The sequence below is a fragment of the Fringilla coelebs genome (genome assembly GCF_963513975.1).
Source record: "Fringilla coelebs genome assembly, chromosome: 12".
Taxonomy (NCBI): Eukaryota; Metazoa; Chordata; class Aves; order Passeriformes; family Fringillidae; genus Fringilla; species Fringilla coelebs.
In genome coordinates this window covers 7,100,790-7,122,026 of record NC_140038.1, presented here as the reverse complement: position 1 = coordinate 7,122,026, position 21,237 = coordinate 7,100,790, and the positions used below count along the sequence as shown (strand labels likewise).

The window sequence follows — 21,237 nt, the reverse complement described above, 5'->3', positions numbered from 1 at the left end:
CTCCCAGATCCCTCCCCAGCCTAGAAGAAGGAAAAGCAAGAAAGGCCTTGGCTCTGAGTGAGCCCCAATCAGCAATGACAAAAACATCTTTATATCATCAACCTGGTGTTCAGCACGAATCCAAAACACAGTCCCATACCAGACAGTGGGAAAAAAATTAACTCTAGCCCAGCCAAAACCAGCAGATGTGCAATATTGACTCACTTGAGTCAGCTTTTCTCTTATGTACAAATGTTTGGGGGAAGCCTCTTGCTTTTCCATTTGCTGAACCGTTGAGGAACCTGCAGTGTTCTCCATTTCATGACAGACAGAATGAGCTCATTTCTTGGAGCTGCAGTCAGCACACACTGAAAAGCAAACTATCTCTGGGGAGTTCATGATACTTGAAATGCAAAATGGCACAAGCTGAACTTTACCCACTTGATAATAATTTGATTTTTCAAGCACTAGCTTCTAAGTAAAAGTGGTATGTCAAGAGAAGAAGAAGGTCACCACCATCAAGCAGTCAAATATTTAAACTTGGATCAGAACTAAACTCGTGCCACTAGTATTTGTGTTTTAATTAATATAGAAATGGATCTGCTACATGCATTGTAATATACACAACTTGGAAACTACACAGCAACTACTATTTTCTTATGTATAACAAAAATATCTTCTGTGATGATGATCTCTATAGACTGCAGACTTTAAATAAAAGGAAGAAAAAAAATACCACTTCCATAAATAGATTTCATCCAAAACAAATTTGGTTGCAAAGAACCTTTTGGGCAACTTCAAACAGTTCTGAATCTGACCTGTGAATTTTTACACAGCTTATGTGACTGAATATCTACTCCACATATACAAATCCACATCTGCTTGATTAAATTAGACTGTCAGTCTTCTGAAGTAAAGCCACAGCCAAGTGGCCCAAAGTTATACAAACCATCTCCAGCAGGAGGTTGAAAACCTGGCTCTATTACCTTCTCTGTAATTCAAATGAAAGAACTTAAGCTCTCAAACAGAAAGACATTCAGAAAATTTTTATTATCATGCAATTGCTACTTAGAGGTAAGCCGTAAGCATTCCGATAATACTCTACCTGTGGGAAGTCAGACACTTAATAGAATGTCACTCCAGCCAGTGTCACCCCTGAAAGTTGACCTTGGAAATCTTCCTGTCCTATCAGGCATTCTACAAACCTCTATAAGAATTTACTAAGGGACAGATTTGCTCACATTGTTCTCAGTTTTTCCCATCTGTTAAACACTGAGATGAAGGCACACACATCTATGGGACCAAAGGCTTCAGCAAGAGCCTGTTTTCCCATGTGGAGACAAAAAGGTAAGGACTGAAGTGTATCAGGTTTCTTACTGGAGAAACCTGGCTAAGAAAATAGCTGAACTGCTGGAACCATATCACTTTGCCTTGCTAACACAGAGCAGCAGCAGTGAAGGAATGTTTGCAATGGAAAGATTGCAGACAGGTCAATGGACTCACCATGCCATGGCTGAGCAGGAAAAATGGCCAGCATGTGTTGCTCTAAAGAGTGCTGAATGCGCTAAGGAAGAGCAGGGAGGAACTGCAGTCATTTTCCTTCTCCTGCATCTGTATTTTAAACAGCCTGAAAAAAACACTGAAAGCTTTATCAGCTCCCTGCTCATTGTAGGTAGAGGCATAAAGATGAGTTTAGCTTTTATAGTACTTTTGCTCTCCCTTCTAGGCCTTGGAAACTTTCTCCTGGGCATTACTAAGCTGGCTATGATGTCAAACAGCACAATGTATATACCGTGTACTCTGAAGAGAAATAAAGAGAAACATTAAAGCTTTATACATCATTTGCAATGTGCCACAGTACTTCAGTGAAGATAAAATATCCAGTATTCTTGCAGAAGGCCTTAAAAATAGAAAAAAAAAAAAGTCTTGTGATTGTGAAGGCTAGGAATAAAGTTAATTACAATAGTACATCAGAAGCTTAACTAACAAGCATAAGCATGATAAGCCACATACAGTCCTGTGATCATCCAAATTTATAAATAGCTCCAATATTTTTCAGAAATAGAAGGTAGATCTCAAAGCTGAATGTGCCAATCTCTTCAGTTTTATCTGGCCCCATCCCTCTACTTTTGGTTAACACACAAGGATCAGCATGCTTCAAGGTACACCTTATATCTATGAATTCACAGAATGAATAAACCAGCTCCATGTGTAGAAAATTTATTTGGGAAATCCTATCAGCTTTGGAGGAAGTTGTTCTGCAGAGAGAAGGAAGCATCATTTTCTTTGGATTTTTGTCATTTAATACCCTAAACTTGTGCAGCCACCAGCACATCCCAGAGTCAGCCCAGACATGTGCATACACTTCTGTCAGTGTGAAAAAAGAAGCACCGTGCTAATTTCAGGCATTTTTCTCCTTCACCAGCCAAACTTTCCCAAAAGAAACAACTGGCTTCCTCTTGGGGGACACCTCCTCTCAGTGATGCTTTAATTGTCACAAAAATTAAAATTGTATCTAATTGTCTCATCATAGTATTGAGCAATCCAGCAGATGCTTTTAGAATCAATGAAAAAATATTAAAATCATTTCTTGTATGCAGCAAAATATTTAAACAATTGCTGAAGAGAATGTAGATCTCTCTTAATTTCTGCATAAAGGGAAACATCATTCCCTCACAAAATAAAATACCTCACCATAAAAATTTATCCAATTACTCACAGAGCTTTTCAACCAAGACATTTTAATAAGACATCCTTTTAATCCCTGCCCATTTGATAAGACATTGGGTAGTTTATTATACCAGCAGTGCACAATTCATTTTTGTAACAGCAATAATAAATAACACAAATTAAACAGTCAAATCTCATAGCCTCCAGTGAAACAATATTTGAAATATAATTACATGCAGTACACATTTTGCAAAGGATGTAGACTCAGTTTCAAATTTAGCAAAATGTGATCAGGAAATAAGTATCTGGAACTTCACCACAGTGTTTGTTTGACCCTTTTCAGCCTTGAAATTTACTATTTGCCAAATGTCATTTCAGCTTATAAGAGTGTTAAAGCTCCTCTAGTCCTCTGTAAAGAATTGACTGCTCCATGAAGAGATGCTTTTAGAATCTTGCTGGTCTCATTTATACTGTAACTAATTTTAGTTACTCAAAATTTTATTCTCTCTGGGTAAAGTTTCCAAAGATTTTAAACATCCTTGTGAAACAAATGATGTCAGTTTTTGATGCTTTAAATACACAGAGGTAGCTCAAAAGAAATGTGAGAGGAGATGACTTACTTGGAAACAAGGTATTCCCTGTCTTCTCTATGAACTGGCTCTTTCTTCTTTTAGCAATACAAACAGCTTCCCCAGCCACGTGCTCTCTGCCCTTATATACATTAAAAACACTGAGAGATCAGGTATAGATAGCTTTTGTCTAATTTACTGAAATCCCTTCTGGCTTTGCAGGAGAGGTAATTCAAAACCACGTGAATTTACTGATAAAATGACTCTGAATGAACTTAGGCTGGGCCATAATTCACTTGTGCAATGCTTAAACTCTCCTACAGAACACATGCAACATCAAGAACAAATGGACATATTTATTGTGAACCATTCTGATTTGAAAGGTTTAACACATTAGAAATTAAGGAGTTTCTAATCACCTTCTAAAAAATAGTACTATCTCAAGAGAGACAAAGATCATGCTTTCATCATGCAGCCACTGCCTCTATTTTTGTCTGCAGACACCATGCTAATATGCACATCATATTATTAACAGCAAAACCAAAGAATTAGAAATTCCCATGGACTTTATGCCAAATAACTATAAAAGGGGTGTATAAATACTACCAAAGTATACTGCATCAAATATTTAAACTGTATCCTTCTACTGCTCCATATTGGTAATTTTCATGGATTAAGATTCTTAGATTAAGATATATTTCTGTGAATGACAGGATCTTGCTCTGAACTGAACCAGTCCATATTTTTAAATTAAATTGTTAGACTGTCCAGTGAGAACCTTTTTTAAAAGATACATTTAATTCTTTTCACCCAGGTCTAGAACTACCTGCCTTGAAAAAACAGGTTTACTGTGAAAAAGAAGTCTTCAAGACAAACAAAAATTTCCAGAAATTCCATGAGAAACTACCTTGGACAGTCCTGGCTAAGAGAAGAGATACACCAGCCTGAAAGGCTTTGTGAAGTGTGTGCTTTAGAGAAATGGATTCAGTGGTAAAAAACAGGATTTAAACAGTTTGTGCAAAAGAGAATGAATCTAATTTCTCGCTGTGAATAGAACTTAGAAGTATTTTACTCTACTTCTAAAATATGGCAGAAGTATTTTGATTTCATGAGAACTGAATATTAGTTTGGTTCACACTGGCAAAATAAGTGATGAAAGCAGTATAGGCCTGTAGAAGAGCACTAACTGGAATGTTTATGTTTTCTACATCTCCATGTTTGCACTCAGTAACAGTATGTACCTCATGCTGTAACAATATTGTTGCTATTATGTAATATAACTGTCTGAAAATAGACAGTTATTAAAATAACCAATCCAACTAGAAATTAAATCTCAAAATGACAGAGCATTGTCTGTAATTACAACACAGTTCTACTTCCACCCACGTTAGGCAGAGCTGCCCAAGTATCCTAATGCAGCAGTTAGTCTTTATTAATTGTATCTTAATGAGGATTCGTAGGACAAATTCAATATTGAAATTCAGACTATAATCAAATGGTACATCACCTTAAATCAGTCTAAAATGAACAGTAACTGCCAAATGATGAATTCAAGAGTAAGCTGCCTGTAGTGGCAGGTAATGTGTCCCAGTTACTTGCAAAACCAAATGCCACTGCTCTATAATAAGCCAACTTCTGTAAAAATACTACCACAGCAACCACCGAGATGGAACTTAAATAAAATGAAACAACATTTGTGTCTTATCACTCTGACTACAAGTTATAGTAACTGCATCAGAAAATTAAAAGTGATAACCACCTCCTCACTGCAGGAAAGTTCTGGGACATGGCCTACATCCCAAAGGAGGCAGTTTGCTAACAACTCGTGGGCAGGAGCTGGTTGTGCTTTGGGTGATGCTGTCCCCAGCCCTGCTGGAAAAAGCAGCTGCCTGATGCAGATGTGTAAAACAAACCAGAACCTGGAAATTCCTTTGCAAAGGAAAAGCACCCAGGAGGCTCTGAGAGGAAGGGTGAGAGACACCTGGGCTTATTTACAAGCCAGAACACCAACTTGCTCTACTAGACACTGATCTTAGTAGGACCTGAAGGGCTCCCACAGCTCAAGACAGCAACAAACAGCACCTGTGACTTGAAGGTTTAGCCATCTAAACCAGGGCATCAGGGGACACACAGAGTTCTGTGAAGTTGGTAAAAGAAATATCCAAGAAGGATCTATTTTTACAAAAACTATTAATAGCTTAAAAGAGACTTATACCATTAAAAAAAACTTATGCAAGGTAGAATAATAGATAATTGAATTTCCTCCTCTTTCCTCAAGTCTGCAGGTTCCTTGGTCTACTCTAATTTTTCCCTCTTCTGGACCTTAAAAACCAAGATCTAACAGAAATATGCAGTAGAATTAGACAATTCAGAGGCAGAAGCAAGATACATTGGATAAATCTGGTTTAGATTAGATACATAAGAGGTAATAGAATAGAGAGGGCTAACCAGTATTACCTGAAATCAAGGCTGGAGATGGTAAACCACATAAACCATGCAATGCTATGACTTCTGAGAACCAAGTTCAAAATTTTTTTCAGTTAAATTAGGCACAAAATGAGGCAAGATTAGAGTCTGACTTGTCTTATGCAGGCACTGCTTATCTCTATTTGACTACTATCCCTAGCAAGAGAATGGAATTGGCTGGAGCCACTGCCCCAAATAAAATAATCACTTTTTAAAGATTAAAGAAGCCATTAACATGGATTGACTTTGTCCCAGCAGAACACAGCAATGCAATCTACTCAGTGCTGGTGATCTGGCAAGGACAAATCAAAGTAGTCTGACACCCAAGAAGAAAGACAGGGAGTCACAGATGCTGAGTGCAGTGTCCAAACTCACAAGGACTTCTGAAGTGACAATGGTTCCAAAGGAAAAATTCTGTATTCAGCGCATGGTTACTGCTGCTTCTCCATGATCAAAATGGATACTTATACAATTCTCAGCAAGAATCCCAAAGGTTTTACTAATACCATACTTAATCCTCAAAAGCTTAAATAAAATCCAGTATGCACAGAGAAGGGTGGAGCTTGGAAAAAATTTGTGCATCAGCTATAGAGAGAACTGATGAGCTCAGCAATAGTTCAAGAGCCTTAAGACAGTTTGGAACATCAAGTCCCACTTCTGAAAGGAAGAGACAAAGAATCTGTGTTCAAGCAGAGACAGACATGGGAACTATGTTCAAGCAGAGACCTCTGGCAGTCAGAGACAAAAAAAAAAAACCAACAAGAAAAACCCCAAAAAAATCAAACCCACAAAAAAACAAACCCAAAACCAAAGCAAGTAACAACAATAACAAAAAAATGTGCCCCCAAAACAACACAGGAACTGGACAAATTAATGCTTGAAAGTAGGAAAGAAAGATTTGTGAACTCTAACTCTGCTTTTTTGCTTATCCACACATGATCCAGTCTGTTTACATGTATTTGGTATGAAGGTTTGCTTGAAAGTAAACATTTTTCAGAAGATATTGCATTTGGTTTTGTTTAAATTAATCCTGAATTTACTCAAAACTGTCACATTTGTAGACACACAAGTGCTTAGGCCTGTCTGAGTGCAGTATGTGGGAACCCCCTGTCCAGAAGCTTGACCTGACGCATCCATACAAGGTACTGAGATGATGTGAAAACTGAGATACACAGAAGTGGGAGGCTGGGAAAACCTGGAGAAATGAAGGCAATAAAGAAAGCAAGACATGAGACAGAATTATCACCATGGAAAGGAGGGAGAAAGGCAATGCTTCTATAACAAACTATGTTTCATTACTCCCTATTGCTGTCGAGAAAGTTCTTTGCAGTGAATTTCAAACCTAAGGTTAAGCTTCAAAATTAAGAAACAAATCCATAAATGAAGATCCCAGGGCAGATACAACGTCCATGCTGCAGTGCTTTGGACTGGGACTGCACTCCTGGACCTCCTTCACAATCACAGTGAACAATGACAGAACTTCATCTGTAGTCATGCAGAGTTAATCTCTGTGAGGTATTTTAGAGGGTATTTAGAACTCAAAATTAAAACTACAGTTCACATGTACTTAATTTTAGGATAATGTTCAAGACAGATGCTGTGGTTCCAAATCAAAGCTACAGACCACAGTTTCTCATACTTCTCATGCATACATAGTAGAGAGTAATTATTTTCAGCTCCATTCAATTTGCTGCTTTAAATTGTCGAAGGTCCCCCCAAGCACTTTTGTGGACTTCATGGGGTAGGGGAGGCAAAAGCAGTAGGGAAGAACCTCTCAATCCAGCACTGCTGCCAAGGATGTGTTATGTGTAACATACTTTTCCAGGGAAGAAAGAATTCTGTGTAAACAGTTTGGTTTAAGCAATGTAGGGACAGTGAGAAGCTCTACAGCAAAAGCAGGGACAAAATCTGACTCACCATGATAGGCTCTGCTTGCAAAAGTCTCTCTTCTCTCCTGCATGCCCTAACTCATTTTGGTGAAGCAAACGAGGCAGGCATCCACAGCAGCAAACCCACCTTCTCCCTGGAGAGAGGACAGAGAAGTCAGCAAGGAAAAGGCAGTTCAGAGCATGAATATCAGCTCCTCAGCAGCTATTCAGCAAACACTGCTCTGCTCCCTGCCCTGACCAAGGGGGGCACTCTGGGGATCCTCTGCTCAAGAAATACAAAAGCAAAGAGCTGAGCCCCAACAGCTTCTGCAGTGACACAACTGCAGCATCAGTTTAACATGGCAATGATATGGATGGTTTTAGGAACTTATGCAGCATGCAAGCTTTGGGAAGCACAGATAAAGGTTCATTTAATGAGTAACAATGCATCATCCATCAGCTCTGTGTAGCCACAGGCAATAGGCATGCTGGTAGCCTGGTAATAATTTTAGTTGCTTTTTTTTTGGTTGGCTACACTTAATTGTTGTCAACAAGAAAACAAATTAAAATTTTTGTTTTCTTCACCACATCCTTATGCTCAGCTTTCCAAAACAACTACCTGGCAGATGCTGATTTGAGGGGTGCAGGGGATGTTTATAGCTACTCACAGGAATGAGGTAGGTAGGCCCCTTTCTTCTGTTGCTAATATGTTTGCCTATTTAGGAAGGCAGGAGGCAACTGTCCAGCTGATTTACTTCTGATTTGGAATCTCTGCAGTATCATGTGCCTGTGAGGATGGAGAGAAGAGCAGAACAAGTTTTACTGTTTTATTCCAAAAGTGACACTAATGTACTGTTCTGCATCCATTTGTCATAGCCACTACACACTCTGACCCTGGAATAATTTTTTGTAGCATTATTATGGAAAAAAAAAAAGAATTCTATGCTATCTACATCAGATGGCAGCTTCTTAGGAATCCAGCCCCCTTCCTGTTTGGCTTAGATAAACAGAGGAAACACCTCAAAATCGGTTGAGAGGGCTGGTTTTCTACCAATTTGACCAGTTCTGGCTGTGGCAGAACTGAGTAAAATACTCCAGTAGATCCAATAGATTTAGTCCATTTCTACCTATGAAAAATTTACCTGCAGACTGAAAACTACTCATTTTGTTCAAAAAAAAGTAATATGATTTAAAAAAAACAGTAACCCCAAACCCAACAAGCTTTGCAGACTGATCTAAAAGAATCCTCAGCATTCATTAAATTAACCATGAAGCACAGACGCTGTGTTTTTTCCAAGTATATGCTGTTGCACAAATTGATTTCAACACAACACACCTTTGCTGGACATTCTTAAAGCCCTTAGGCACTACCTGCTCCACAGGCTGAGCTGAGCTCACCTGGTGAACTCATGTCAGCATAACTTTTGACATGCAAAACTTCACTGACATTTTTTACTAAAGATAACACATCTTTAATTCTCAGCATTATAGGAAAAAAATCCAAAATGCCAAATTTAGACATTTTAAAGAGATTTAAAATCCAGATACTTTTTTCACCCTTGCCAAAGTCTTTATTTCAAACTTCTAGATTGAAACATTACCTGAACTTCACCTCAGTTTCACTGCAGTGTTTTTATTGTTATGTGCAGATTGAACAAGTACACACAACTATAAATGAAAAATTGTGCTCAAGATCTGGGAGTTCATCAGACTCCTTTGCAACAGCAGCATTTCCTTCACACACACATTACAGCCACACCCACAAATCACTGAGAGCAAGTGGTGCCTCAGTAATGCTCCTGTGTGCTGTCCTGGTGCCCTCTCATCCTGCCCAGCTGCTGCACACTCACAACACTCAGTTAGAAACAGCACACATGGAAGGATTTCTCAGAGTGCTACTAGCCATCAAAGAGCCCCTTGGTCTCTCTCAAGGCCCAATAAAAACAGCTGTTCCAATTGCAGAAGTTAAAAGATAGCCAGAACAAATATCTCTTTAGATAGCAAAAACCTGAAGGAAAAAAATTAATACATAAGGGGCTGCAGAGAAAAGTCCCTTGTGGTTTCTCTGCCTCCTGTTAACACCATCCCTGGATGTTTAAATGCATCCACTGGGTAATAAAACAGAGGTTAGGAAAATGAGAGAAAGAATATTGGTGTCATCCTAATTGGGTTTAATTCCTATGACAGCAAAAATAATGGGCATGAAGATACAAAATGTGTCTCTCAAAGCAAAAGCCACAGCTTCTTATAAGCATGAACTATAGATTTAAATGGAACTGTAATTGCCAATACAAGCAATGAATTTGACCTCAGTCAAATTCAATTCTACATTCAGCTGTTTGATGATTCATCCATAACGAAAGAAAAACAAATGGCACTAGAGTCAAACTGAAACAACCACAAGAAATTTTTTTCTGGAAAGAACACGAAACATTTACAGTAAGTTCCTATAAAGGTTAATAATTCTTTGGAAATTCAGCCTGGGTCTTGTTTATGGCAAAACCAAAATGTGACAATCTCTGATGACTCATGAAGGTGTTGGTGACAGAAGCAGTATCACCAGGACATTGGGAAGCTTTCTGTAGAGTCCCTTTAGCTCCCAGAGCACGTGTCACTTTGAGGCAGACGTCTGGTTATGTGTCAGCATCTGTAGTAACAGCATGAAGTCACACAAAACACAGCAAATGTTTGACTGGTCAAAAGCTAGAGACACCTTTTCACAAGGGAAAGCTCTCTTTTTAATTAAGACCTTACACATAGTTCTTTATCACAAAAAGCAAGGGCACTTCTCCAGTGCTAGAAAGATACCAAATCTCAGCTCTCAAGCTGATCAATTATCTCCATTCTACATTCATCTTCTGAAATAAGATAGGTACAATCTGAATTGAACCAACAACGGATGTTATGCCCAGTCTCCAGCTATCAGCCTTATAGCACTTCCCCAGCAAAAGCAGTCTGCACTGACTCAAAGGTGATGCTAAATCCCAGAAGGCCAGAACAGGTGGATTCCTTCCTTCTCTGCACCACTGGCTTTGGGCCACCTGGTGACACCTGCTCTGCTGATTGTCTGAGCAGTCTGTAAACACGACTGAGAAATAAATACAAGGCCATAAAGCTTGTTTTTGCCTGCCCAATACTGTGAACACCTACACTTTATTAAACATATTAATCTTTTAAAAACACTGTTAAATAAGTAGCTCTTTTTTTCCTCTAGCCACTGAAAGCTCAGAATTCTCAGTTAAATGAGAATGTATGTCCTTCATTCACTCATTCCCGGGTGGCAGAAGATGAATGACATGTATACTCCTAATTTCTGATGATTTCTAGGTAATTTATCTGCCCTAAATTTCTGAGGAAAAGATATTTCTGAATCTTATACACATGCAACTCCTCAACAGTAACTGAAAGCTAACAGCAAAGCAAGTTACAGGCATACAGACATTTCAGTGGTGGGCTGCAGTAGGAAAACCTTTTGCTAGAGAGCTGCACAAACTTCAGCAATTCAGGGAAGTGCACTGCTGCCAACAGAGCAACCCCTTCTGAAGGAATACAAAAGCAAACAATTGAAGTTACTCTCTTAGACTCTGCACCAACCACCCAGTTTGATGACTTGACAGGAAAACACAGCCTTCACCCTTCAAGACATTTTTACAACACTTCATCAACTTCATAGGGACAGCTCCACTTTTACCAATAATAAATGCAATTTCACTTTAAAAAAAATCATATTTTGTTAACTGCAAAGCTACCTCTGGATACAAAACCTGACAAGCTCCCAACCGAAAACTAGACCACACAGTACATATGGAGGAATCTTAGAGACTCACAGCATGGAGTGCAATCCCCTATTGATTTTAGCTTCATCTCATGAGACCCATTTTCCTTTAAATCCTATTTCACCTAATACAGCCATTTTCCAGTTGCCATTCTCCTGATAATGCTAAAAAAAAAAAGACTGACTTAGAGGTTAGTGAAAGCTTCCTATAAAACCTGGGAACCTGCTACTGCTTTATATAATCACAGAACCATTGTTTCTCCTCAATCAGCTTCTTGAAACTGAGGACTGAGGGAGATGAAGGGGGGACAATGGCCAGGCTCCCCACCATGGTACAGCTGAGCCATGGGGAGGGCAGGGGGCTGCCCTCAAAGCCACTCAGGTGGTCCATCTGCGCCCATCTAGGATTCTTCTGGCAGCTCCTCAGGGGTGAGACGTGGGCAGGAGGAAGAATGGTGCATCAAAGACACCAGAACATGCACAAATCCCTGCTTTCCTCAGTGACTGCTTCTACACCATGGAATGCCAGCAGAGCCAGCCTGACCTCTGTGCAAGAGAAGGCAATTAAGGAAAAAGAAAAATGACTAAGGGAAATTCTCCTATGATCTAATGAGGGGTGTCTGAGTGTGAGAATATATTTTGAACCACAGGCTAAAACTCTTCTATCACTCAAAATAGGTACCTATAGCCCAGAAGTCAATGAAGGTTTTCCAAAAAACAATTATTCAAAATCTCTTTTTAGAGGAAAAGCAAAAAGAATTAGACCATCTTTCTTGTTTTTCAGAGATGCTCTAAGTGGAAAACATGATGATTATATGATGAGCTGTCACTCTGCTACAGCCCACTCAGTTCTATTACTGCTTGCTCCAGCTCCTTGAACATTCAGTCATCTCATTTACCTTTTATACTCATGGCACCCAGGAATTATCAAATGCCCCTTACAACACAGGGCAATCCTTGCCCTCAGAGTCCAAGCTGATTGGATCTCTTTGTTCTTCACTGGAATTTAGGACTGCATTGTGAAAGGGAGTAGGAACCATGTCTCCATACCATTTGAATTCCTGCACCACACACATTTTTCTCTGCCCTTCCTTTTGCTCTCTAGAACACTGCGGTTACAGAGTACAGTGCACTATTTGCATATCAAAAGCGGTAGCACTTTACATAAAAACAAACAGCAGGCACTTTTCTGGTTTCAGTGACCAAAAGCTCAAGATTTTCTTCCTCTGAACCTGTAACTTTAAATTCAGGTGTAACTCAATTAATCAAGACTGATTCAGATAAATATTTTTTAAATTAAGAATTTCCCCACTACCAGTGTTACCTGATACTTCTTTGCCAGAGACATTTTCCTTCCAGACCCTCCTCTTCTGGAGCAGTTAAAGACTTCACTGTCTTATCTGAAAGAACAAATGAGAAACATGCAAACAAATTCAAAGATCATAAAGAAACAACTCTTATTTACCTCAAGTTATATATAACTTGTTTGAATGCTACATGGTACTACCCCCCCTCACTTACTAGGGGGTTTCAATATCTTTTTCCAGCTGGCCTCCCTGGGCTCAGGTGTGTCAGATTTTATTGTTAAAAGAAGCAGGATGACTCTCTGCTCTACCTTACACCATCTAACAAAAGAACACATACACAAAATACTATTCCAGGTTACTGCAGCCTCATGCTGAGGTAGCAACCTTGCCCTAAGTTTCTACATGGAGGTGCCTTTTCTGAAGGAAAATGTCCAGCCCTGGTGTTTACAGACACAAGTTGTTAGTGCAGGACAGTGAGTACACCATGAACTCTTGACTAGTGACCTTCCTCAAGCTCCAAGACACCCAGCCTTGACACTATTATTGCACCGGTTTTTCTCAGCAGGAGGCAGAACTGATCCAAGCACAAGCCCTGCTACCTGCTGAAGTTAACGTGTCCCCAATTGTATCCCCCTTAACCTTTATACCCTCTATTAGATCAGCTGCTATCAACCTAAAACCACCATCCATCCCCAAGAAAGCAGATGAATACAATAATACAAAGATATTCACAGTTCTGTTTCTAAACAAGACCCTTCCTGCACCTTAATAGGGATGTGCAGCCTAGTGCCTGGCATGTCACAAACAGGTGAGACTGAAGATACAAGCTGTGTTGGTCCCCTGCCCTTTTTACTGATGGTCACATACAACACTTACTTTGTGAGTGCACAAAGGCTCCAAAACAGGTAAGAAAGAGATCCAATCATGTCCCCTCTCCCCCCTAACATGACTGTGGGATGTGACATCAATTTTAATTACTTCCTTGCCTAGAAACGCACCTGGCCACCCACACAGGTAGACAGAGCCATGAGGTGGGAAGGGAGAATGAATGACTCAGAGAAACCCCAGCTGTTTACCACCACAGTGTCTCACTACTCCCAACACCAACAGCAGTGGGTGGTGCTCGAGCTGTCCTTGACCCTGCCAAGCTCCTCTTCCTCTACGTCCACTTCCCACCATCAGAAACGCTGAGGAGTTTCCAAGTCCTACCATGAATGCATTACCAATGTCATGAGGAAGATCTATCTGCTTCAGATGGTTCAAAAGAAAAACAGGCAGTTGTCATGCTCAGGAGAATCATGCTATAGTGTGACTGCACTGAGTATACATTCCTTTGACCTGTTTATCATTCACTACTCACCCCAAACCCTTGTTAATCCTCAGAGATATCTGATCTGTCTCCCTATATGTCTTCAATTAGAGTCAGATCATTTAAAGAAGCTGCACTGGATCAGAAACAAGATCAGTATTTACAATCAGTCTCAGCAAACGTCCTTCCATTTTCAGTCCTTTTTTTACTTAGAGCACACAGCAAAATGCAAGCTCATTAAACGCAACACAAAAATGTTTATGAGTACATTGTTTTTTGCATAAGAATCTTAATCCCCTTTCCTTTTAAAAAAATGTTCCCAAATTCTCACACACATTTCTATCCTAATGCTCTGTGCCTCACATGAAGCCAGTCCTGTCAGGACCATGTTTGAAGAGAGAAGGATCAGAATAGTGGATGCATAAAGACACCATTGCCATCACTCCTTAACCCTTACAGGACTACCACCCACCTGAAATGCATTGTCCTTTTATTGCCCTTTCAGCAATAAAAGGGAGAACCTCCTACAAGTGCAAATTTGCCTTGGCTGCTGAAGTCACACATCTTACAGTGAATAGTTCTCTTACATGGCTGTCAAAGCAGAGGCTGGATTTGCTAATTATTTGAAGGAATCCACACTTCTCTTTCTACAAGGACTCGCTTTTGTGGGTTCTAGATCTGTGCTGATTCTTCCAAGACCCTGAAAAGCTGACATGCTGCACCATCAGGTGTTCAGGAAGCCAGGTTCCAGTCCGGCTGCACCTGCCTGGCTGGAGACAAGTGTGAGAAAAGCAGCCACGTTTCAGTACATTAGTCCTGCTCTCTGGCAGTCTGCACCAAACACTGATGAAAGAAAAGGATTTTCCTATAAAACTGCATAAACCAGTAAGAGATAAAAGGCATACAGAATATAAATAAGTACAGGCAACTGGCAAAGACCAGTGTGGTCTAAGGTAGGTTGGAAAACTACTGGCTGTTCACAAAACAATCCCATTCAAACCAAGGCTGGCTGGATGCATGTGTTAGGAGTGAGCATTTCTCACAGATCTATTTCTCAAGAAGCATGGAGAAATTCTCAATTCCAACAACCTATACAAACCTCTTTAAAAAAATATCCTAATTCAGCTGTCAAAACTGTCTTTTATGTCCAGCAGTATCTTCAGAGCAATCCTGCCTTTCTGCCTGCCTGATGTATTCAGATGTTGGTGCTGGAGTCCCTTCCTCTTGTCTGTCCTATTTAACTAATGTAATTCAAGAGAATAAAATAAACTATTTCTGCAATAGCAGGAAGGCACATAGTGAACTGTGGAATACCAAATCTACCAATTCACTTTATTCAGCGGATACAAATTTTACCCATAATACTTCTCTGTAACTGACTGACACTAAAACAGAACAAATAATTCAGTAATCACACCTGCACCCAGAACAGTCTGTCTTGTTCAGAACTGAGGTCATCCAGAGAGGGGAATTTGCAGTGCAGCTGCTGTACTTTACATAAACACAGAGCTTCCATGGAAATTTGAATGCTTGCTTCTTACCCCTCCTCCCTTTTTTTTTAATACAATTTTCCTATATCCTTTGGAAAACTGTAAAAGTTTGTGGGCAGATGCGGGTTTTTTCCTAATATGAGAATGAAATACATCACAAAATTATTTTCTCTTGTAAACAACAGAATTGTCTGATGATTTTAGTATGATAGTAACAGAAAGTCCTTACATATTTTTATGTTTCATAAGAAACAAAATTTTAAACTGCTTAACTCTACTTTTGAAAAAATAGGCAAGACAGAGCTTTAAAGGAAAAATGCCCAACATTTTAGATTAAGTGTTTCAAGCTGATGTTTTATGTTTACATGGTAATATTATAGAGTTTCATTGCCAAAATGACCCAGGATGCACTCATTTCTTCACAAGACTAAGTTTTGCTCCAAAATTACCCTCCTCCTACTCCACATTTTTTATTATGCTAAAGAAAATAGTTACTGTTATTTCTCATGTGCTAAATAAATATAATTTTCACAACCCCCTTAATGGTTCCCTTTATTAAGGGCATTCCCCAGTACACGTCTTCTCAGTCCCTGTGAAAACCACACTCTAAACATTTCCCAAACCATGCTGGCATAAAGTATGAAATTCAGATGTGATGCACAAGATAACCAATTTTACACTGATAGCTACCATTTAACAAAGACAGTAGAGTTCTGCAACACAAGTATGTTTCCTAAACCCCAGGATAAGCTCATTACAATATCTACATGTCTGTGCATCAGTAACCTACATCAAAACACATTTAAGCTCTCATTTTGCAAATAGCTGGGTAAGGGCACAGAGCCTTATTTACCCACGTTCCTGAAACAAGTTGCAAAGGCAGCTGTTTGAATATTGGCCAGTCTAGGTGTTCAAACTGAGCCCAAGTCCCCCTCTGCAGCAAGCTGGGAACCCTGCTTCAATAAGCATTCTTAGGACCCATTCAAATTCCCATATTTATTGGCAGAATAAACAGGAAGTTCAACAACAAAAAAAGGAAGCATATTTGCATATTTCAATGCATTAAAATAATGTAGGACTTCTATTCTTCTCTATTCAAGTTCCTGTGTATGTGTAAAAGAAGATGAAGAAGCAAAATTTTCCATTTCAACTAGGGACTCTGTTAGAAATGGCATCAAAGGATAAAAATGTGTCTCTGCCAGTCCAGCTGAATGTCATCTATTATAAAAGGTACTTACTAAAATGAGTGGCACAATCACCATTCCTTCAATAACAAAGAATCCTCTCTGAAGCTAAAAAAAATTACTACATGGCTGTTTTGCACTTCTGCTAAGAGTCCTTGCATTACCTCAGCATTTGCATCAAAGCTGGTAGTGCAAAGAGGAAAGCAAAGCCCATTTTATGAACTGATGTAATCAAGCCCAGCATCTCTCTGGGGTTTTTTTGTTCCTATGGTGGCAATGACATCAGCCTACTCTGCCTATTCAGTAGTGGAGAGCAATGACAGTTCTTCACCTCTGCTCACACATTTCTCTATTATTTTCCTCCTTCTTGTACATCCTGACACATTAAGAGCCACTTGCATTTCAATGGGACACACAACAACACTTGCCTCAAATCCCTCTCCTCACTCTTTTCCTCAATGTTACCCGCTGTCGAGAACAACATCAAAACTTGTCTTGAGAAAGTGGAAAGAGAGGAAAGAGAAAAATCTCAGGCACATCTAAACACTGTAAAGGGGCCACGGATTTACACTGGGGACCCCCCACTGTTCAAGAATAGCCTGATGTTCAGTGCAGCAGACAGTGCCACACACAGAGCTGACCTGCAAAGGTTCTGGTTCTGTGCAGCCCATGGCAAGGGAGATGTTTCATTGGCAGCCACAGACACCCAGGCTGCAGTTCCAGCAGCATCCTCCCTCACACAGACCCAGATGTGCTTCACAAGGCTCCTACAAACCCATGTGAGTAACTCTGCTTTTCCAAATCAGTTTCTCCACCTGTAAAATCAGACTAATTATACTAATCTTGAAAAGAACTTAACATCAACTGAAGAGAATTCGATTTACTTGCCATTGACATAATCCAGCCCTGGAATTCCCCATCTAATTAATTCTCTCATCTGAGACACAACATCTAGGCCAGAATACATTAAAGAAAATATATTTACACATGGAAAGTACTGTAAAGCTTAGTGACAAATGTAATCTGTTACTAAAGCCTACCACAGCAAGCACACGGTACATTTTGTAAATTTTCCTACCAAGAATTTTCTTGGATCTGCTCTGCTGTACAGCACACAAACGTGTATCTGCACAGAGGATGGTATCAAAACTCATTGGAAAGGATGAAAAAATATCCACCATGAAACCAACCAACCTATTAACCAAACAATCCCCCCAATTTCCACTTCTTCCATCTTTTAAACTACTAGGAGAAACTAAAAAATAGAAAATAATTATTTCTTTTTTTATTTATTTTTTTCACCAAATTAGGTCTTTTGCAAGGTTATCAAAGACAACATTATAGAGCACTCAATGCAAACTGCAAGAAACACAGCCTTGCCATAGACTGAAAAAATTAAATGTCATGTTAGAGAGTTGTGTACATAATATTATCATAGATTTCTTATGTTATCCTCTTCATCCCCTTCATATATTCTTCAGCAAAAGTCAGAGAAATTATTTCCATATTTTCCCTTACAAATGTAGACAATAAGAAAAGCATGATTCTCTGTAGATGACCAGCCTACTTCAATCCCTAGACCTGATTTTTATTTCCCAACTGTCCTACCCATTAATAAAAAGGAGCATAATCCCCACACATCTGCTATAATTTTTGAGCAGCTTACCAAGTAACATGCAAAGAAATGAGCATATATTTTAAAAAGTAGAAGTCAAATGCATTAGAATAAAGGCATCATAAATATACAAAATAAAAGTGACTTTTTATGGACAGAAGGCAAATGCTATGGACACATTAAAATGTATATAGATATGACATGTTTATAGAATCCATATGCAACATATGGGTAGATTGCTTCTATACTGCATCTCTGTTGTTTATATGCCTGTGTATTATGGATATATTTATACAGATAGAAATAGACATACTTTTATCTCTAGATAACATACATCTCTTCACTAACATCACTACCACCAAATTTTTCCCCATTTGGGAGAAGCTGTCAATTTAAAACAGAGAACTTGATACACATTTATCCCTAACCCTATGGTAAGTCATGCAGTTAGAGCCTAAAGGATTTATTTAATATTCTTCTTACTAACAGCTGACAGACATCTGACAACACAGAAATGTAATATTTCATTTAATTTCTCCACAGGCTGCTTTCATGGAGCCCCAGATGTTTTAGCAGAAGAAAGAGAAAAACATTTCACTTTTTATACAGTGGGAGATAGGAAATTTATTTATAACAAATGACTCTTGCTTTAATAATTTCTATCAAAAATTAGGAGGCATTAATTTTTTAAAAATATCCTAAGTAGTACTCCATTCTTGGTTCATTCGCTTGCTTGTATATTTGTTTTGTTTTGGTTTTTAATTATTTTGTGTGTTAAGGCACCATGTGTGGCAGAAACCAGTATGAAATTTTCTAGAGGATATTCCCTATTATCCCCCTAAACTTATCTATGTATTCTTCCCCCTCTAGCAGAAAAAAGGTAAATTACAACAGAAGACAAATAGCTCTTTCTAGTGTCATATGCCATGCACGAAGCAGCATACAACAAAATGCAACAGAAAAAATTACAATAATGACTGTCAATGACTGTAAGGTGATTATGTTCCATTTCACTTCCCAAGCCTTCCACAAGGATTGAGCCTGTGCCTTTATTTAACCTGCAGTATCTTGAGAAACTCTTCAGAGGGATTTTCCCAGACAGGACACACACACTGTGACAGAGGTGGAAATGACAAAAGGCAGAGTCTGTCACAGCCACAGCTCTCCCCACTCCTGGCAGTGGGGCAGGTGAACCTGTCACATGTCCCCTTGGCACTGGGAGAAAGGTGACACTGCCAGGTGTCTTGAACTCCATCCCACTCAGCTTTGTTCCTTTGCCAGTTGCATCCAAAGTGTGTGTAATTACTACCAGGGGAACCAGCCACTTACAGAAGCACTTTGGAAGCACCTGAGACTATACACATGAAATCTGTCAAAAAACTCAAGGCAACATTTCCAAATACACTCACTTGCTGTACGGTTAGACAAAGTAAAGAGCTCTGAAGTGCAGCACAAAGGTCAAAGTAGAGAACAAAATCCTCGGTAGAACTACAGATCAAAGCAATTCAAACACAGTGACGAGATGTAAGTAACATGTAATTTAAGGAAGCTCAGCATTTAAACCTAAGAGCTTGGCCAACAGCAGCAATCCATCAGAAACTAAACTGAGTATGATGGCTATTATTACCTCTAAAGGTAAGTATTTAAGCTCTTTTTGCACTTGTTTGTTAGATTGTATTTTGTCTCAAATGCATATTGTGAGCAAGACAGTTGGAGAATGATGAATTATGGGTTTAGAAAGAACAGTGCAATATGGAACCACTATTGCCTCATAATGTTCTCATCTTACCGCAGGGGTTCCATGCTGTTGTCTCCTTATCACAAAAGTTTCACACCGTCTTGGTGTTTCTCATAGGCAGCTCCTCAGAGCACTGACTCTGTCTCCTTCACAAAGCAGCCAACTGACTGCAGCTCCCCTCTCAACCAGCCACCCCACTCTTTTATAGCACTCTTCTTCTCATTGCTTACAGCTGTGGCCTGTTAAAGTCAGCCCTGTTCCTGATCTTTGATAACTGGCCCAGCTGCAACTCCTCAGGGGTGAGATTACTTTCAACACTATCTTCATTTTCTTATATTCTATCCCCCTACACATAATATAGATATTACTGTAGTCTATTAAAGAAAGAAGTATCTTTACCCTGACTACAAGTGACTGAATACTGCTCAAGGATAAAACATTTCCAAGGCTGACCTGGCAAAGTGTCATCAACACTACCTTTCATTGAAAGAAAAAGAATCTTTTTGTTAGTTAAAAGGCTAAAACTATGTTGTCAGCTGGCTAAGGAAGAATCACATATACAGCAACTTAAATATCATTTATAAACCTCAGCAAAATAAGCCATTCTTCCAGAAAAAATCAAGATGTTCCACAGTGATACTGGCAGAGCATCTTTACCTATGAATAAAACTGAAATGCATCCAGCATGCACACAGGCCAATGTTCAATAGAAAGATTGTCATCCTGCAGAAGTAAAAACCTGTTCAAGTCATGAACAGAACTGTGCCTGCCTGAATCTCCAACTGAGCAACTGTGTCGCTGACCGGAAGGACATTGGGGAGCACAGGAGAAAACCAGCCCCAGTTTGAGCAGTCAGAATATACAATGGGGTTTTAAAGCTGGAAGGGAATTGAGCAATAGGCTGGAGGTAAAACAGTGCAACTGACCATAAACAGAGTTTCAAGTACTACAGAGTTCCATCATTATTATACTAAATTGCAAAAAGAGAGGGCATTGCTGTTTTAAAAAAATTTCCACGTAACAAAACTGTAGCAGTGCCTGGCAAAATGAGCTGTGATCTTCAACAAGGTACATCTGTGACGTAAGTTAATTGGAATATTTCCTGCTGAGACACAAACTGAAACAGAAAAACCCACCATAAGAGGAGAGTGAGATGCCTAATACAGAAGATGAGAAAACAACATCTCTGTGTCGTCTTTCACTCTCTTTTCAGACACTCATCTACCAAAGATGTCAGATAATATGCCAAGGCAGCACCACAGCAGAA

At 39.3% G+C, this 21,237-nt stretch overlaps 1 protein-coding gene across 2 annotated transcripts in view; it reads right to left on the bottom strand.

Annotated features, from left to right (window-relative positions):
* Positions 1-21,237, bottom strand: part of OTUD7A (OTU deubiquitinase 7A) — a gene marked incomplete at its 3' end in the record, with an annotated part of 96,786 nt that overhangs the window by 48,794 nt on the left and 26,755 nt on the right. For both annotated transcript variants that reach the window (XM_084213732.1, XM_084213733.1), the window contains exons 2-4: positions 12,652-12,727; positions 8,221-8,339; positions 7,602-7,707 (exon numbers count right to left, since the gene is read on the bottom strand). The remainder of the gene's footprint in view (positions 1-7,601; positions 7,708-8,220; positions 8,340-12,651; positions 12,728-21,237) is intronic.